Genomic DNA, 20,136 nt, shown 5'->3' on the forward strand with positions numbered 1-20,136 from the left:
GTCCTTCACAGCAGACCTCTGGAGCAGCCAGCAGGACTGTTAGGGACAGTCCTGCCACCTGGCTATAAAGTGGTTCTGCTCCATGTACAGGACTTGGATGCAGATCATGTGGCTGGGGAGCACTGTCAAGGCTACCTGGGATGCTTCCCCCCTTGAGATGTGGTCCTTACTTGAGACCTGCTGGCACCTGGCCACTCACTTCTCACGCAGCATCAAGTCTGCCCATCTGCTGTGCAAGAGGCAGGGGGAGGGGAATGAGGAACTCCACCTACCCCATGATTGTGCATTTGGTGGAGCATAAGAGCATGGTGCAGGGTGTCATCTCTTCCATGACCATGCTGCATGGGAAAGAGGAGCTCAGCCCCAGCCCCAGTGAGTAGCATGAGCTCTGCAAAGAAGTGCAGCAACTACAGGCCAACAGTCATGGCCAGAGGGAACAGAAGGTAGAAGAGGCTGGGGAGGAGGAGGAGGAAAAGCCACAGCGTGGCACCTCTGCCTAAAAGAGCCCAACCAGGGAGGAGTCACACTGCTGGTTGTCAGTGGTAAACTGGTACGTCAGCAGTGGTGGGGATGTCAGGCGTGCAATAGCAGAAGGTTTGGCAGAGTTTTGGAGGGCAGAGTATTGGTGTTTCCAAGCCTGGAGAATTCCGTCCCCCAGTTGCTTTGAAGTTTGGTAAAAAATTTAATTGAGCAGAGACAGTCTGTTTGGAAATGTATCTATTCACGAACTACCACAAATGCCTTGAAGAGCTTGAAAGTTTGTGGGAAGTTTGTGCCAGTTGCCCTGCCATGAAGTTTTGCTTCATGAACTATAAACTGGCCAAAATTTGTTCATGAGCTGGTTTGTGCCCATACCTAGGCATTGCCACATTGGTACTGTGTTCTGCTGGGCACTAGTACATTGTACTGGTTCTGCTGTGCTTCCACCCCCCCCCCCGGATAATGATTCTGTGCTTGACATCAGTCCTTTTTAGCTGGTATTGCCACACTGACACTGGTTTCTGCTGGGCACTCTGTGATTGCATTGGTACTGCTGACTACTCTGTACATTGTAGTGGTTCTGCTGAGCTTTGTATTCGGTCTCGCCTTTTGGATTGTGATTGACCTGGTATTGCCCCATTGGCACTGGGTTCTGCTGGACACTAGTACATTGTACTGGTTCTGCTGGGCTTGCACCCCCCTGCTTGGAGTGTGATTCTGTGCTAGACATCAGTCCTTTTGAGCTGGCATCGCTACTATGGCACTGGGTTCTGCTTGGCACTAGTACACTGCTCTGGTTCTGGTGGGTTTGCAACCCCACCCCACTTTTGGTTTCTACTGCAGAGATTCTCTGGTTTGATCTTAGTCCTGTTGGGTTTGCAATGGCACAGGTCACTGTTTCTGCTGGGCACATTGCACTGATTCTGCTGGGCTTGCAAAAATGTCCCCCACCTTCAGTTTGTACTGCAGAGATTATCTGGGGCTTTTATATTGTTCTGCTGGGCTTCTGTTGCCCTTTCTTTTTTGCTGTTTTTCCTCTCTATTGGAAACAATAGAAGATGGGGATACCTTCTTTGGAGGGCTGTAACTCAGACCCCGTAAATCCAATCCTCCCAGACTCAGAGGGCTGGTAGAGGAGAGCCAGACAGAGATCTCCTGTGAGTTAGGTTTCTCTAGCATGTTGGGGGAGGCATTCTACCATGTCACAAACTGAACTAACTAACTTGCCCCACATGTTCCCCCAAGGGCACTACGGTCGGGGAACCAACATCTACTGGATGTTCCAGGGCCCCGTTCTATTAGACTCACCATGACCAGGAATAGGGCGTTCTCGGTGGCGGCTCCTATCTGGTGGAACGAGCTCCCAGAGGAGATCAGGGCTCTGCAGGACCTAGCACAGTTCCGCAGGGCCTGCAAGACGGAGCTCTTCCACCAGGCTTTTGAATAGGAGCCGCCACCACTAGTGTACCACCATCGCACTAGTTTACCATCTGTCCTCCATATATGGACATCAGGATGGGGGCACGCACATCTAGGCCCCATAATCGCTGCACTATGGGTGAGAGTGGGACGGTTAGGGGACAGCCCTCTTGTTTTTAGAAATTGTAATTTGGAGATTGGAAATTAACTGAGAGGAGCACCAAAATCTGTTTTAATGGGGTTGTAATTTAATATTTTGTATTGTTTTATTGTTTTATTCGGCAATATGCCCTGTAAGCCGCCCTGAGCCTCCGGGGAGGGCGGGATAGAAATGTGAATAATAATAAAAATAAATAATAAATTAGTTCATGGCTCACAAAGTGGGCATGCCATGAACCACAAACCAAAATGAACTGCATTTTCCTGGTTTGTGCCCATCCCTAGATAAGACATGGGAAACACTGTCTGCCAACAGCCCCCCCCCTTTACTCTTCAGCTGTGTGATCAAAGCAGGGGCAAGGTGGGAAGGGGTCTTTTCATGATTGCTGTTGTCCCAGTGAAAAGTATCGCTAGTTGCTTTTCTTCATATGTAAAAAGAGGTGTATCAACCTTGTATCTTCTTTTCCCATTGAGAGAACAGGAGCTGGGGCAGAAGGTGGTGTTTGGAACAGGAAAAGAGCTTCTAAGAGAAGAGTTCAGAACCTCTGCTTGGCACTCTGCTGGTCCATTCATATCTGGATGCTCTTGCAGCTTTAGTAAAGAAAAAACAAAACAACCCCCCCCCCAAAACTGATTAGGAGACATTTTTTATGTGTCGCACCTATAGTTTGGTTCCCAGATGTTGGATTGGATTGTACAAGCCAGTAATGGAGGCATCTGTAACTATTAAAGCAAATTCCACCTGGAAATGCTCACTGATCGGTGGATATGTTGTTATTCTGGTGATGCTGTAAATATTTCTTTAAGATATTTATTTAAAATATTTATTTCCTGGCTTTTCACAGAGCTCGAGGTAGCTAGCGAAGTAGCATTGAAACAAGTTCGTGAAGAATAATAAATCTACACCATATGCCATCAGCTTGAATTATTAAAGGAAGGGGGTCAGCAACAGCAAAGTCAGCCGGAAACTACAACAGTCTGAACAATGGGTGGGATCCAGATGAATGTTTCTGCGGGCAGAAGGATTTCAGTTCATGGAGGGCAATTTTATCTTTTCTTCTCCTAAGCAGTCCAAAATTCCCTGTAGAATCTTGTTCCTGGGAATCCCCCTCTCCTCCAGTGATGAAATTTGGGGGGCAGTTTCAGGCAGCTGTGCGGGGGGGAGGCGGGAAGACTGTGCTTTGTGAGCAGACGTGCATGTGCTTAGGGAAATGTCTTGCCTGGATCCAACTCAATAAAGTAGACCAACCCCAGCAGCTAAGTCAGCACATGGACCTGTGGAAAAGTACTGTGATAAAAAGAGAGCTTCCATCAGTTTAAAGTAAATTAGGTATTAGGAATGGTCCGTGTCTTTTAAACTTGGCTTTAGTGTCAGTTTAAGTCATTGTCCACATTATCTGAAAGTTTATGTGCTGTTTGCAAAGCCTGATTGATGGGACCTGAGCATCCTGAAGCTTGATTGATGGAGCTGTGCACAGAGAAAAGCAGGGCTTTTTCTGTCAAGAGCTATACTTGTCGGTCAGATTTACACAACAAAAGTCTACAGCAGAGGTAGAAATCATTCCCTGCCAATAGTTGCTGTTATAGCCTTTTCATTTCCCAGAGCTTAAAACTTGCTCCTTTGGGTCTTACTAACACTTCTACAACTATCTCAATCAGAATCAGCCCCAAATCTAGCGCAGAGAACAGTAAATAAACGTAAGCTGGAATGCTGCCCTCTCTTTTCTGCTTGCAACTAAAAGCATAATTTGGCTTGTGTCTCTATGGGCAATGAACAACAACAACAACAACAACAAAACCATCCAGAAAACACTGTCTGGTTAGGGATGTGTAAAACCTTCCTAGTAGATTTTGTTAGCAGTATAGAAAATGTTTTCACTTGCCTTAAATTTTGGCAAATACTTCACTTGAGAATGCCCCACCTTTTGTTCATACTTGGGTGGCAACTGTCAATTTCTCCTTGTTCTCATCATTTTCTTTTGTGAGGGAAGAAGGACAAGAACAAAATCTTCCATGTCACGAATAGCTCCGTAGAAGCGTGGGAAGAAGAGCCACATCGGCAAGACACAATGCCTTCACCCATAACTGACCACATGATGTTTTCAGGCATGGCATGATTCCTCTGAGTACCTTCAGTATCTGGGCTGGCAAACACCTGAATAAGCAACATGTTCCCCACCAGTGTATATTCTGGAAGCACCTCTGCATGTCACCTTTCTGTAAGGTAGCAGCCACTTGGTCTATTAATTCCAACAATACACTTGCCAATATAGACATCATCCCGTGTCTGAAGCATGTAATTGTATAGAAAAATTGATTTCTAAAAGCCCCTGCCTTCCCCTGGGATGTCTTGCTGATAACCTGCTGTGCCTTGTTTCCTGTTGAAGCCATATGGCCTGCACATTTGGCCAGAGAAACTTTATAGTCCTGCCATATAACCACACATTCTTCACACTTCCATGCTGGAAGCTAGGCCAGCATGCAAAAAGTCACGTAGCCGATGGGGAGACTGGAGTTTGGGGTCACCTGACTGCAGAGGGAGTCTCCAAACGTCCAGCCTATCCCCACTTGCACCCATGACAACCAAGAATTGGCCACTCCCCTGCCCACTCGCAATTGGCTCCTGGCCAGGGCTAATTTGTGACTGGAATGGGCCTATAACTGGTCATTCCCAATGGGAGAGAGCTCGGTTCTCTCTGCTGCTCTTGTGTTCTTGTTCCTGTTCGTGAGCTCTATGCTCCCTGCTTGTTGGTTTATTGCATCTGGACATGTGGTCTCTGGGAGAACAAAGACCTGCTTGGTAACTGGAGCACATGGTGTGCAAAAATGGGCTTTCCCTTCAAGATCCCCTGGAATCCTGGACTGTAGATGTTCCTGACATGGTAAATATGAAGCATTAATTTCTACAACAAGACCCCTGGTAAGAATTAACCGTGCATCTCTAGATAAAACCCAGATGCCAGCTAAGAGTCTGAACCTTGCTCTTAGGCTGGAAGGGGACTCTAGTTAAAAGAGGTTCTGGTGGCTTATTGTTCTGAATCCAGAGAGGGTAGCCTACCTCTGTGAGTTGTTGTTTAATGTATTGTAAAAGTATAGGATTCCCTCTCATTCCTGGACAGGCTTGAGGGGCAGAATCCTATACAGTAATGTAGGACATTTTCTTTGAATGTTAGGACATAAAAAATGGAAGATTTGCACAATATGTTATAGTTTGCCTAAATATAAGTATACTCATGTGCTGCCGTATATGACATGAATGTTGACTACCTAACAGCCAGTATGTCTGAGCGTGGGCTGGGAGTAGTGTGAGGTGCATCGCCAGAGTTGGAGCTATGGAAAGCAAAGCACTAAGTCAGAAATGTAGTCAGAGGCTGTGATCACACACACTAAATAATCCACTTTCAGTCCATTTTCCAACTGGATTTTACTGTGTGAACTGGCAAAATCCCATTGGAAAGTGCATTGAAAGTAGATTATTTAGTGAGTGTGATCACAGCCAGAGTCTGGTCTGAGAGTTAAGCACAGCGACCCAATCTGCATCGAGCATTTGCTCCGCTGTTTTACCAAACCCACACTGGAACAGAATTGTGGCTCAAAACCACATTCAGATACCTCAGCCCAACACCATACTGACTGCAAAGTCACCCCTGAATGGCCATAAAATGACCATAAATCTCTGCAGACAGTTCCAAAAAACTGAGAGATCAAACAAAGTGAAAGTGGCATGCAGTCTGGACACTGCCATAAAATCTGACAATCAAAGTGAAAATGGCATGCAATATAGAGGGGAATTTTTGTTCCATTGTGGGTTTGGTAAAACAGCGGAGCAAATGCTAGATGCAGATTAGGCCGCTAATGGGCAATCTGAATGCAGAGTCTAGTGGTTCAAAAGTCATTCATGAGCAGGTTCAGAGCAAATTCAAGAACTGTGGTCAAGAGGCAGTCCGAGAAGTCACAGCAGCAAAGTCCAGTTCAGTGGTTGCACTATAACAAGGCAGGGTCAGATGCAGGGCTGGGAGTAAAACAACCTGTTGCTTCTGTGCCTGATCTGTCTTCTGCCTCCTCATTTATGCTTGATTTGCAGCTAGGCCGTGTTAGGCCAGTACATGGGCAATCATCCAGGCTTGTTAGCTCCAGGTGTCTCCTGGCTGCTAGGTGGGTGCTCCATCGCCTCTCAAGTAGTTCATGCCTCGCCTGTCACCAATGGCTTTCAAGTGGCTCTGAGGACAGAGGAGGCGAGGCAGCCCATGGAACCTTGTCTGGTTCCACGTCCTGAACCGGGGTAGTTGGAGCACTGCCCTCTGCTGACAGTTCCTCAGCTTCAAGGGACCAGCTGTCATTGGCTGGTTGTGAGTCGGGGCCAGGTTTCTGCTGCCCCTTTGTCACTTTCCGCCATGTCTGAACTGGCCAACTTGGGCTGATCCACAACACAATTAGGAGATAGCCAATAGCTAATAGCACATATAGAAGCAAGTTGATATTCGTGTTGATTTCCCCAATTAGAGGAATGTTAATTCTTTGCTTATTGGAAGAAACTGGCATATGAAGGTCATCAGTAGCCCTAGGGATCCGAAGCAAAATCCCCAAGCAAAACCCATTTAATAACTTTTATTATTCATTAAATTGTGACGGAATCCTGAGGGCATAGCTAATATGCTAAATCTAAACCTCTCATCCTGTTGCTACTTAGCTTAAACTGTGATCCTTTCTACATTTACTTGGAACTTAGTCTGACCTTTTTCAATGAAAAAAAGTAAATCTAAAATAGGGAAAATACTTCTGGTGTCAGTGCCATAGGCCCATTATTTTGGTCTCCCAGCCGTCTGTGCTTAGAGTTATTACTGTCTTCCTGCCTTTGTTTTGCTTATTTCCCCAGTCCCTTTGGTTTACTTTGGCTGGGACCCAGATGTAAATGACTTGCTTCTATGAAACATCCAAGCATAGCCATCCCATTTTGTTAATCACCTGCCATCAGCAAGTCAGAACCTCTCATGATACAGAACTGCTTGACTGAATGTCTTATGCCTTTAGTTTGCCTGTTTCTTGATCTGTGATTCCCTGGCAACTGATTGGAGATCAAGCCTATATGACTGCCTTTGTGGTACTGTTTCTGTTCCCATTGCTTTGCCTTTACAACTCCTGTTAGAGCAACACAATAGAGGTTCCTGATTAGAGCTGCAATCAGAGGAGTGAGGCAGGCATGAGCATAACACAACTGCTTTTCTTTCTTATCTGTGCCCCCATCCCCTGCCAGTGGCCAAGGGAAGGGATCTGGCAACCCTTGTAGAGCCCCCTGAATTGTGGATGCTTGTTTCATTATTGGTTGTGCCTGCCACTACTTTCCCACTTGTGTATGCATACTCACACTTCTCCAAGTATGAAAGTAAGATGTGACTCCCATTAGTATGTCTTTGTTTTCCTCCCCTGCCTCTTCTGTGATAAGCTTCTGGAACAGTTTCAGTTCTGTCCTCCAAATTGACTAGTCCTAGGTGGTGTGTGGGCATAATTGGGAGGGGAACATTACTGCTCTACTGAGTGGTGCTTGCTGCCACTTATGTTTTCTAGGAAAGGGAGTTAGATGCCATAGAGGGATCCTATAAGTGGCAGGGGGAGATTTTTGGAGAGTTATGTCTCCTCAGCAAACCTCCAATGACTGCTTCATTTATTTATTTATTTAAAGTATTCTGTGCCTGCCATTCTCTTGATCGTCTCAGGACCCACACCTTTCTGGAGTCCTGTTCCTCAGAACCAGCATTTTCTGAGACTTTTGGGACTACAGTTGGAAGAGGGAGAAAGCAAGTCATGTTCCACAAACAGTCTGTGGAAATCACCATTAGACCCAAGCCAAGGAGAGGTTCTGATCTTGGACTGGTAGACAGGATGCTGACTAACTTTCCATTTGCCCTGTCCCTATGTGTCAGTACCCTCTTTTGTGCTGTATAGCTTTATGTTGGCACATATAACTTCCATTACCTATACAAATAAAATATGTGTGTGGTGCTAATCCAAGAAGCCATAAATACAGTCTTGTTCTGCTTATATAGTATGCATCGTAGTACAGCATTGTAGTACTAGTACAGCTTATATAGTACAACATCGTAGATTTATAACTTCAGATAAATAATTTTGATCTGGCAGTTTATTTGGTGACTGTGAAATTAACTATAATTGTTGAATATTTTTCATATGTAATTTTTGTGTGTGATGTGATAGCTTTAATATATTCTGGAATACTTAGGGATTCAACCTTTGTTTGACATCTGACAGTTTTTCTTCTAGCTGATGTACTTGGGATACTTGACAGATTGGCAAACATGGCAGGAGCCATCTTAGTGCAGTATGCTTGATGCCATTATAGTAAACACTATTATAGTTAGCCCTAATTGGCAGCTGTTGTTTGCCTATTAGCAGCCATTCCTTCAGATTTGTTTGCCTTCATTTCTGGCTGGACTCTAGGGAAATGTAAAATTTTAAAAGTGCATATATTTTTAATGAAATTATAACTTTCAAAAACCCTAACTGTATCTTTATGCTTTCTAAAAAGTAAGTCATATTAAAAAATACTTTTATCACAGACTTTGCTAAATCTCCCTGAGCCCTGTCGTTAGTTCTTAAGGAGCTTTGTTTATCACCAGAGTTATTACCAAGCAAAAGAAAAACATGGAGAGAGGAGAGTATCTGTTTAGCATATGGTGGATGTGGAACTCTGAGACATGAATGTAATTGCCTCTATTAAATCTCCAGCAGGACACACATTCACTAATGAATTATTCCTGGAAAATGGATAGGTTGTTGGGAGTCTTCTGTCTGGGCAGTTCTTCTTAGGCAGTCTCCAGTAGTGGATTTATTTGACAGTTAATTGTAACTTCCACAGCCTAATGGGTGAAGTTCAAATATATGTGGAGATGCTAGGAATAAGCAGAGACCCCCTACCAATTTGTGAAGCCAAAATCTCATCCCAACTCCAACTGTTGGGTGATTGTTTCTATTATTTAAGTTGTAGCATCAGTGTTCAGGGGAGCTTTCAGAGTAATAGACAGACAGTTCTCTGTCCCAAGGTGTTGTACCTGAAATTCTGATGTTCCAGTCAACAACAGTGGTGCTGAGGGGGAAAGGATGAAAGGAATCCCTTATAGAATCCCTGACATCTCCAGTTAAAAGATCAAGTAGTAGGGTATATGAAAGGCCTCTGTTCAAGACCTTGGAGAGCCCCTGCCAGTCTGACAGTACTGGTCTGATTCAGTATAAGGCAGCTCTGTATCTTCAAAGGATGATGATTATTTCTTCATTATATTTCTATGGTGGCAATAAACATGCATGGCACTTTGCAGAATAACAGTGAAAAGAAAAGTCCTTGCCCTGAGAAGCTTACATTATATAAAAAATATGAAGCAGCAAATAAGAACATAAGAAGAGCCCTGCTGAATCAGACCAGTGGTCCTTCTAGTCCAGAATCCTGTCTCTCACAGTGGCTACATCTGGAGGGCCAACAAACAGGGCACAGAGGCCCGATGTTGCCTCCTAGCACTGGGTTTGAGAGGGTTGCTGCCTCTGAATATGGAAGTTCCTTTAGTCCCCATGACTAAGAGCCATTGATAGATCTATCCTCCATGAATCTGCCCAACCCCTTTTTAAAGCCATCTGTTGTCATGGCTGTCGCTATGTCTACTGGCAAAATGCCTTTACCTAAATTTAATTTCAGCAGTGGAGAACAACGGTTTAATGAAAAACAAAACAAAAAAAAATCGGCGGGTTCACTTCTTCAGATGAGTTCTCTGGAAGTGTCCTGTCCCTTCTCTGTACGCAGCCCAACAGTGTAATCACAGACTCTTGAAAGAATGCCATGAACTTGAACAATACTGCTTATTCTTTCCTCCCTTTCTCTAACAGATATGGTGAAAGCACTCAATCAAATAGCCATTGCAGGAGTAGGGAAGAAAAAGGGCAAGCAGAAGAATGCTATTTTCCTTTCCCAGTGTTCTGCTTAAGAGCCTTTCTAGCTAAATGTCCCATGTGGGGTTGAATAACTTTTCTTCTTCAGTGTGTCTTCACGGCTGGAGTGAGGTCAGGTGATAAATTTAGGGTTGAGAGGGCTGGGAAGTTATTAAGAAGAAGCAAGAGCATTTGAAGGGTGAAGCAAACTTGTTACTAAGTACTGGGAAACTCTTCAGCAGAGTCTCATCCGCAATTGCAAGGATTATAAATGAGTCTTTTTAAAAGCGAAAGGTGAAACTCTTTGGCTTTTAGAAACACCACTTAATGTAGAGCTTAACTGAATTTTCATGACTTTTGATTTTCATGTCAAAATGTTCTATAAGGGATAACATTTCATTGGATAACTCAGCAAATTGCACAGTTATGAAAAGGGTGCTTTTCTCTGAAGATCTGGATACTAATAACAACAGAGGCAAAACCTTAATGGCTGACTTTTATAGAGATTAAAAAAAATAAGGCCAAGGTAAAAATATATTTTATTACTGAGTTAAATTTCCAAAAAAATCCCCTATGCATTTTGCCAACAGGCTTCATCAGGGGAATCTGTTCATCTTGCAGTAGTTCTTCACAAAGGGTTAAAGATCAGTTTAAACTGAACTGCAAGAGGAGCCAGCCCCAGCTGAGGTGGCATGGAGCTCTTGGCTCCCGCTGTCCCGTCCAATCCTGGGCTGGCTCCTCTTGCAGCTTGGTTTAAACCATGCTGCCAGAGGAGCCCACCAGCCATTTGGTATAGCTGAATATACCCGAATAAAGGACAAAAAAGAATCAACTTTATTTGGGCTCAGCTATACCAGTAGCTGATCAGATTCTCTGATCTGTATTCGGCTTAAATAATACCCCCACAAATACTGGTCTTTGGCTTAGTTTATGCTGAATGTACACTCTTAGTTACCAATCAAGAGATTACTTTCTGCCTTCATGTTTTGACATTCCATCTGAAAACAGGATAGCCAGCACCACTCTCCTAGATTGTACTGCAGTGTTCTCAGTTGTTATTGCTTGGTGGGACATCTGTCTTTTCAACAGATACATGCATTGGATTTGTCCTATTCATTACCATTGGCCAGCCCCCCACACTTTCAGATATAATATATCCACAATCTCTCCTTATATATAATTGAGTAAGAACATTCTATATGAACATTCTAAATTTGGCCCCTTTAGTGTATGGACGCTTGAACTGTCAGTCAGAAGACGCTGGCTGGGTTGACTGGCTGCTTTGTGCAGTCCCGCCCAGCGTTTCAAGGTCTTTTGCATATGGAAGCTGATTGGACTTCACTGCATTCCACACCTCAAACTCACCCCCCTCCCCGCAAGGCAGTTGGAATGTCAGTTGCATATGGAACCTTCAAGGTCTTTTGCATATGGAAGCTGATTGGACTTCACTGCATTCCACACCTCAAACTCACCCCCCTCCCCGCAAGGCAGTTGGAATGTCAGTTGCATATGGAACCTTCAAGGTCTTTTGCATATGGAAGCTGATTGGACTTCACTGCATTCCACACCTCAAACTCACCCCCCTCCCCGCAAGGCAGTTGGAATGTCAGTTGCATATGGAACCTTCAAGGTCTTTTGCATATGGAAGCTGATTGGACTTCACTGCATTCCACACCTCAAACTCACCCCCCTCCCCGCAAGGCAGTTGGAATGTCAGTTGCATATGGAACCTTCAAGGTCTTTTGCATATGGAAGCTGATTGGACTTCACTGCATTCCACACCTCAAACTCACCCCCCTCCCCGCAAGGCAGTTGGAATGTCAGTTGCATATGGAACCTTCAAGGTCTTTTGCATATGGAAGCTGATTGGACTTCACTGCATTCCACACCTCAAACTCACCCCCCTCCCCGCAAGGCAGTTGGAATGTCAGTTGCATATGGAACCTTCAAGGTCTTTTGCATATGGAAGCTGATTGGACTTCACTGCATTCCACACCTCAAACTCACCCCCCTCCCCGCAAGGCAGTTGGAATGTCAGTTGCATATGGAACCTTCAAGGTCTTTTGCATATGGAAGCTGATTGGACTTCACTGCATTCCACACCTCAAACTCACCCCCCTCCCCGCAAGGCAGTTGGAATGTCAGTTGCATATGGAACCTTCAAGGTCTTTTGCATATGGAAGCTGATTGGACTTCACTGCATTCCACACCTCAAACTCACCCCCCTCCCCGCAAGGCAGTTGGAATGTCAGTTGCATATGGAACCTTCAAGGTCTTTTGCATATGGAAGCTGATTGGACTTCACTGCATTCCACACCTCAAACTCACCCCCCTCCCCGCAAGGCAGTTGGAATGTCAGTTGCATATGGAACCTTCAAGGTCTTTTGCATATGGAAGCTGATTGGACTTCACTGCATTCCACACCTCAAACTCACCCCCCTCCCCGCAAGGCAGTTGGAATGTCAGTTGCATATGGAACCTTCAAGGTCTTTTGCATATGGAAGCTGATTGGACTTCACTGCATTCCACACCTCAAACTCACCCCCCTCCCCGCAAGGCAGTTGGAATGTCAGTTGCATATGGAACCTTCAAGGTCTTTTGCATATGGAAGCTGATTGGACTTCACTGCATTCCCCAGGCTGGCAAATTCCTGGGGATTTGAGGGGTGGAGCCTGGAGAGGGTGGAGTTTGCGAAGGAGTGGGACCTCAGACAGGTAGAATGCCATAGACTCCACCCTCCAAACCAGCCATTTCGTTCTGGGTAACAATTGTTGCCAATTTCCAGGTGAGGGCTACAGATCACTCAAAATTACAACTGCTCTTCAGGGAGCAGAGATCAGTTCCTCTGGAGAAAACAGTGGACTCTGCCATTATACCCTGCTTAGGTCACCACAGCAAAATGACACTGTTTGCCCAAAGCCAGAGCACTCCCCCAGAGCCTCTTTCTAGATCTCGTTGTATTTATTTCCACAACGGGCTTTACTGCTAGTATATGCATAAGTAAATACTGAAATAAATGTTCTGTGGAATGCACTTTGGCAAGCATAAATGGGAAAGTGGAATCCTTTTTTTAATCATTGAACAATATAGGACAGGGGTGACGTTTATAAGCCAGCCTTACTCAGGCATCTCATCACATCTGGTGCTAGCATCCTTTCACATGCCCCAAGGATCCCACATCCTCTTTCCAATTAATTTTGGGTCCTGACAACTCTGCACTGTTCCTTTATGTGTATATATGTCAGCAGTCTGCCAGCAAAGCACTGAAGGCTTTTCATGGGCAGCAATAAGCCTCAGGCCCACACTAACTTCAGCTGTAACCTCTTCTACTTTACATACTTTAGCTCAGTCTGTTGAGTGTGATCAGACATGCTTAGAGATTTCACAGCAACCCTCTTACTTTCAGGCTTTGGAAGTGTCCTTGATCTGTGTTCTATATGTAATATCAAGATATCACAAAACCTTAAATATGAGCCGTTTGGGGATTTCCCACACTTTCTTCTGGTGTTCAGGGATTGGATTAAAACAGATGAAATTCTGAGGCATCAGTCAAAAGCACTCCAAAATTTGGAGGGTTGTTTTTAATGATGATGAAAGCAAAACTTAGACTACAAAAAACTACTACTTACATCTAGACTGGACTATTGCAATATGCTCTACTTGGGTCTATCCTTGAAGAATGTCTGGAGGCTGCAGCTAGTGCCGAACACTGCTGCTAGATTGCTGGTTGGGGCCAGCTATTGCAGGCGCATGACCCTGATATTGCAACAAATAACACTGGCTATGAATTTGCTCTTGAGCTCAATCCAAGGGGCTAGTTCTGACCTGAAAAGCCCTACATAGTTTGCGACCATTGAAGGATCATTGTCTCCCATATATTCCTGCCCTGGAGAGGCTGCTCTGACTGTCCCATCAATCAGAGAAGTTCATCTGGTGGGCACATGAGAGATGGCCATTTTGGTGGCGGCCCCATGATTATGGAACTACTTCCCCAGGGAAGTGTACCTGGCCTGCTTTTGATCTTTAGGAGGCAGCTGAAGATGGTTTTATTTAGGACTGCATTTGATTAAAGCAGTCCTAATCTGTGATTTTAAATTTTGGTTTAATGTTGTTAATGTAACCTTATGTATTTTATTAATATTGTAAGCTGTATTGAGATATGTAATAAATAAAACAATAAGTTGATGTCATTATTTAAGGCAGCAGAATAAATAATTATCTGTACTTTTAGGAGTTATCAACTTAACTCTCCTGCTGCATTTTGTCCCAGTATTACAAACATTGAAAAAAGGTTCTCTAGACTTATCACCCCCCCCAAATTTTTTTTACAAACCTTAAAAAATAAAACTGTATTTTTATACAACAAAAGGAATAGTATATTTAGTTTTATTGATTCCCTAAAACATACCATTTGACACCAGTATGAGCACCTTACAAGAATGTGAAAAAAGATACACCATCTTGGAAAATGGTGGCTTCAGGAAAAGTAGCTGTCTCAGCATAATAGTGTATTTGGCTTTATCAACCTTGGAAATATATACTTTGACACCAAGGTGAGCATCCTATGTGAATTTTAAATAGCGAAATAACCATAGTTGCCATCGTGGAAAATGGCGGCTAAAGGAAAAATGTCCTAAAATTGGAATGTCTACCCAAGAAATTTTAAAGCAATAGTGTCCTGAAACATACACAATCAAATTCTCTGTAAAAAAATTTTGTGAGGGATATATGGTGGATCCAGGACTAACTATGCTATGATTCTAAAAGCAGAGCCTAAAGGTGGAAGGTAAGCTGGGTAGGCCTTAGTTAGTATTTGAATGGAAGACTACCAAGGAAGTCCAGGGTTGTGACACAGATGCAAGCAAACCACCTCTGAATGTTTCTTGCCTTGAAAACTCTGTGGGATTGCCATAAGTTGGCAGCGACTTTACGGCACTTTCCACCACCACTGAAGGACGAATCGGCAACTCTTATGATGGATATAACTTTTTTCTTATATCCATATCTTTCATGGCAGATTTAGGTTACCATGCTCTTCATATGATATGTGCAACTACATCCTGTTAACTTGGGATCCCATATGAACCATTGTTATAAGTCCAGCCTTATGCATAGTTATCATAATAATCATCCAATTTCATTAGCAGTGTAAACAGAAAACATGTGGCTTAAGAGACCTCATTTTAGCTGCCAGGCAAGTGAAGTTTCTGCCATTTGTGCTTTTCAAGCATTAGCTCTTTATTTGATTTCAAGACTCAAAAGTGGAACTGCTGGGGTAAGGGTCAAGCCAGCAGCAGATGCTGTAATTTCTGTGATGGAGCTGGATTGTTGGTTTTAAAAGAAAGAAAAAAATAGCAGACATGCAGGGCCCCAGTTTGAATTGGGATCTTGGTACAAATAGACTGGTGGCTTCTCAATCTACAGTGCTCATGGAGGGGGCTTCTGCAACCTCCTTCTCCCCGCAGGCAGCCTCCAACTTCCTGCTTGCCTCCCTCTGGAGCAGCTGCAGCGGCTCTCACAAGTCCTTCCCTCTTTGCCGTCCCCGCCCTGCTGAGCTCGGCCTCTCCTCTTGCTGCGCTTGCGGGCCGGCAGTGCCGGGCTCTGGAGCAGACAGGCAGGGCGAGGTCGGCCGGGGGTTGGGAGACGCGTCATGGGCTGGCGGTGGGCGCTGCCGGAGCCCCTGAGCGGGGCGCAGCTGAGGCGCCTGGAGCAGCACCGCTATAGCGCGTCGGGGCGCTCGCTGCTGGAGCCGCCGCTGCAGCTCTACTGGGCCTGGCTGGTGGAGCGCGCGCCCGCCTGGCTGGCCCCCAACGCCATCACCCTGGCCGGCTTCGTCGTCAACCTCATCCCCAACCTCCTGGTCTTCGCCTACTGCCCCAGCGCCACCGAGGAGGCTCCTTCTTGGGTACTCTTTTCGTGTGCATTAGGACTCTTTATTTACCAGTCACTGGATGCTATTGATGGGAAGCAAGCTAGAAGAACCAACAGCAGCTCTCCTTTGGGTGAACTCTTTGACCATGGCTGTGACTCTATTTCCATAGTTTTAATTGGTACTGCAGCCTGCTCAGCAATTCGGCTAGGAACGAATCCAGACTGGCTGTTTTTCTGTTGCTTTATTGGATGTTTCCTGTTTTACTGTGCTCACTGGTAAACCTATGTATCAGGCATGCTAAAATTTGGGAAACTTGATGTAACTGAAGTACAGATAGGCATCATGGTAGTCTTTTTGTTATCTGCATTTGGTGGAACAACAATGTGGGACGCAAAGGTTTCTGTACTGGACATAAGACTGAAGATGATTCCTGTGGCTGCAATGGTATTTGGAGCAATAAATTCCAGTTATCACTATTTCAGAGTAATCTTTGGGGGAGGAGTTGGGAAGAATGGGTCCACAATCGCAGGAACAAGTGTTTTGTCACCAGGACTCCATATAGGATTAATTATTACTTTGGCAATAATGATCTATAAGAAGTCTACAACACACATTTTTGAAAAGCATCCTTGTCTCTATGCCTTAACATTTGGATTTGTGAGTGCCAAGATCACACAAAAACTGGTGATAGCTCACATGACAAAAAGTGAAAACTTCCTGCAAGACACTGCATTTATTGGACCAGGCCTCCTATTTCTAGACCAGTATTTCAACAGTTTTATTGATGAATATGTAATTCTGTGGATAGCAATGTTCATATCTTTGCTTGATTTGCTGAGATATTCAACTGGGCTGTGCATACAGATTGCTGCTCACCTTCGCATACACGTCTTCAAAATCCCACCTCATCAAGCTCCTGAACAGGTTCAAAACCATAATGAGTGACTTGTAGCTTTTTTTTAAAATCCCCGGAGGGATATTTTTTATTATTTAAGACTACAAAACTACAAAGAAAATATAAGGGAAGGGGGCTACAACTAAGGATAAAGGATAGATAACCACACAATACTAAAAACCCAAGAGGAGGAGATACGTGTTAATCTAAGTGTTATTAATAAAAGTGTTAGTACAAAAAAAAAACCAGTGCTCATGGAGAGTCATTGTTTGCTCTATGGGGAAACCATGTATCATTGCCTGTATGTTTACCCCAGTGGGGCGAGTAGTGACTCCCAGGAAGCATTTGCAATTGAGAAATGGTGCAGGGGGGAAGCTTAAGCCCCCTTTATACCATGGTCTCTGTGAGGAAACAGCCTCACAAGCCCTATTTCCTCTTGGTCCTGGTGCTTGGGAAAGCTCTGAGGCCATCCCAGGTCTCCACCCAGCAGTGCTGCCTTTTCCCCATATTCCTGGGGGTACCAACATAGCATCATGGAATCACAGAGTTGGAAGGGATCTCCAAGATCATCTAGTCCAATCCCTGCACAATGCAGGAAATTCACAAATACCTCCCTCCCACCCCCAATGACCCCTGTTCCATGCCCAGAAGATGACAAAAAACAAACAAACATCCCTCCAGGATCCCCAGCCAAACTGACCTGGAGAAAAATTGCTTCCTGACCCCAAAATGGCAATCAGGATTTCCCTGGGCATGTAAGAAAGGGCCACAACAACTAAGCATTGATGCAACACTTCCTGTCCTCCCTCTCATGATCTGCCTAAGTTCACAGAATCAGCATTGCTGTCAGATGGCCATCTAGCCTCTGTTAAAAAAAACCCTCCAAAGAAGAAGAGCCCACCACCTCCTGAGGAAGGCTGTTCCACTGAGGAACTGCTCTAACTGTGAGGAAGTTCCTCCTAATGTTTAGCTGAAAACTCTTCTGATTTAATTTCAGCCCATTGATTCTGGTCCAACCTTCTGGGGCAACAGAAAACAACTCCACACCATCCTCTATAGACAGCCCTTCAAGTACTTGAAGATGGTTATCATATCACCTCTCAGTCGTCTCCTCTCCAGGCTAAACATACCCAGCTCCTTCAACCTTTCCTCATAGGACTTGGTTTCCAGACCCCTCACCATCTTCATTGCTCTCCTCTGGACACGTTCCAGCTTGTCTATATCCTTCTTAAATTGTGGTGCCCAAAACTGAACACAATACTCTAGGTGAGGTCTAACCAAAAGCAGATTAAAGTGATACCATCACTTTGCGTGATCTGGATACTATATTTCTGTTGATACAGCCTAAAATCACATTTGCCGGTTTAGCTACTGCATCACACTGCTGACTTGTGTTCAGTATATGGTCTACTAAGACCTCTAGATCCTTTTCACATATACTACTGCCAAGACAATTTCTCCCCATCCTATAAGTATGCATTTGATTTTTCCTACCTAAATGCAGAACTTCACATTCATCCCCATTGAAATCCATTTTATTTGTTTTAGCCCAGTTTTTGAGCCTGTAATCCTGTATCCTGACTCTGTCTTCTACAGTATTTGCTACTCCTCCCAAATATCTCTCTAACATATCTCTAGGTAGTTACTACTGCCACCAATAAATCTAAAACTATGTTTCCTGATAGATGGATTTGTACATTTAGCACTCTGTATCCAGATTCTCTCTGGGCCACTGAAATTCCACTGAAATTCATGTGCCTGGGCTCAGAGTACATGCTTCAATGGCTTCTAATGCTTGCTTCATCACAAGCATTACAACCCTAATTTTCCCCCATATTCTTCACCATCCCTAGCACTCAAAAATGCATTACAGTGTACCTGTGCTAGCTAGTATGAGTGAAGCAGGAGATAAGGTGACTAGGCAGAGCCTTTAAACAGCAACAATTTGGAAGCCAAATTCAGAGGTCATTTCGAGTTTCATCATGCCCACACAAAACCTTTCCAAGTAGTAGAATACCAGCATCGTATCCTGTAGTATTCAACAATGTTAGGCAGGAAATAAAAGTAGTGTATTCCTTTACTCGGTAAGTAGCATACTGTCAGATATGGTAGAATCTTGTAGTATAGTAAATCTTTTGATCTGGACATCTTATGGGACATTAGCGATAAAAGTTGCTAGTCATAATGTAGGCAGGCAGAAATGTTGAATGATCTGTCTTCTGTGTTTTTAATGCCTGCATAATAAACTGAAGACACTTATAAATCTGTATTACTGATCAACATGAGATCAGAAATTATGAAGGGTACTGACAGGTTTTAAATGGCAAATATTCCTGGATTCTTTATGGCTAAACAATGAAAATGTTCCTATGCATTATAGCCTAAAAAGAAAAGAATGTGAAATGTGTGATGTGTCAACAGGAAAGCTGTTCAGGGTCAATCAAAAACAAGTTTGAATGGAAACTGGTCATTTTAAGCCACTCATGTAATTTGGAAGTTTACCCAGATGAACACAGTCCATCGTCCAAACCATCTACTGGAATCCAGTAATAGGCAATAATAAATTAGTTACAAGTTAAATGTTTCTATAAGTCCAAGCACCTGTTAATAGAGGCAATGGCTTCTTGTATCACTGCATAATTTGCTAGGTTGGCCTTGAGTCCAAATCGGCAACTCCCCATGCATGGCGATTGATCTACTTGTACACAGGGCTAAGTCAGAGGACAATTTAATGCAAAGGCTGAAAGATGTCTCCAGTTTTTATTTATGAAAGAGTATCTCAGCTGCCAGAAATTTTGAAAAGTGCTGCTGTGTGCCTCTTTGACATGCATTAATGACAAACTGTTGAGCAGCTATTAGTAAACACAGCAACATGAAGCCTAGAGCAAGGGGAGGATGAGGTGTGCTTGAGAATGTGTATCAGGTTTCACAGCTTTGGCTTGAGGCTTTCTCTGAATGCTCTCGATCCCAGTTAAAACAGCTAAATTCCTCCGGTCTTCCATTCCCAAACATTAGGGAGAGCTTAATCTGCTTGGAACAATGCCTCTTACACAGTGCTCCCTACTTGAAGATTATCAGTCACACACCGGCAGAACCTATGAGGTCATATTAAAAAGATTACCGATGCAAACTTGGCTGATCTTCCCAGAGTGTGCTATACTTGGAAATCAAGCTGAGCTGAAACAGAGCATATCAAAGTCAGGCATCTTAACAGCTTCTCTTGGCAGTCTGCTGGCATATGTTTTTTTCCTAGACATTCAAAGGAATCCCCATCTGTATGAGAGTGGCATGAGTCAGCTGTGATTTGCAGCCAAAATGTACAAGCTAATTTGATGGGTGTCAAAGGATAAGTTAAATCTCTTTCTAATAGACACATGCC

At 44.1% G+C, this 20,136-nt stretch overlaps 1 protein-coding gene and 1 pseudogene across 1 annotated transcript in view; both read left to right on the forward strand.

Moving 5' to 3' along the window:
* PRKG1 (protein kinase, cGMP-dependent, type I) overlaps positions 1–20,136 on the forward strand; it is a 710,261-nt gene that overhangs the window by 65,104 nt on the left and 625,021 nt on the right. The gene's annotated exons all lie outside the window — the stretch shown is intronic.
* Positions 15,600–16,816, forward strand: LOC107113869 (annotated as a pseudogene).

This window comes from Gekko japonicus, unplaced genomic scaffold (assembly GCF_001447785.1).
Source record: "Gekko japonicus isolate JY-2015 unplaced genomic scaffold, Gekko_japonicus_V1.1 scaffold323, whole genome shotgun sequence".
NCBI classification, from domain to species: Eukaryota; Metazoa; Chordata; class Lepidosauria; order Squamata; family Gekkonidae; genus Gekko; species Gekko japonicus.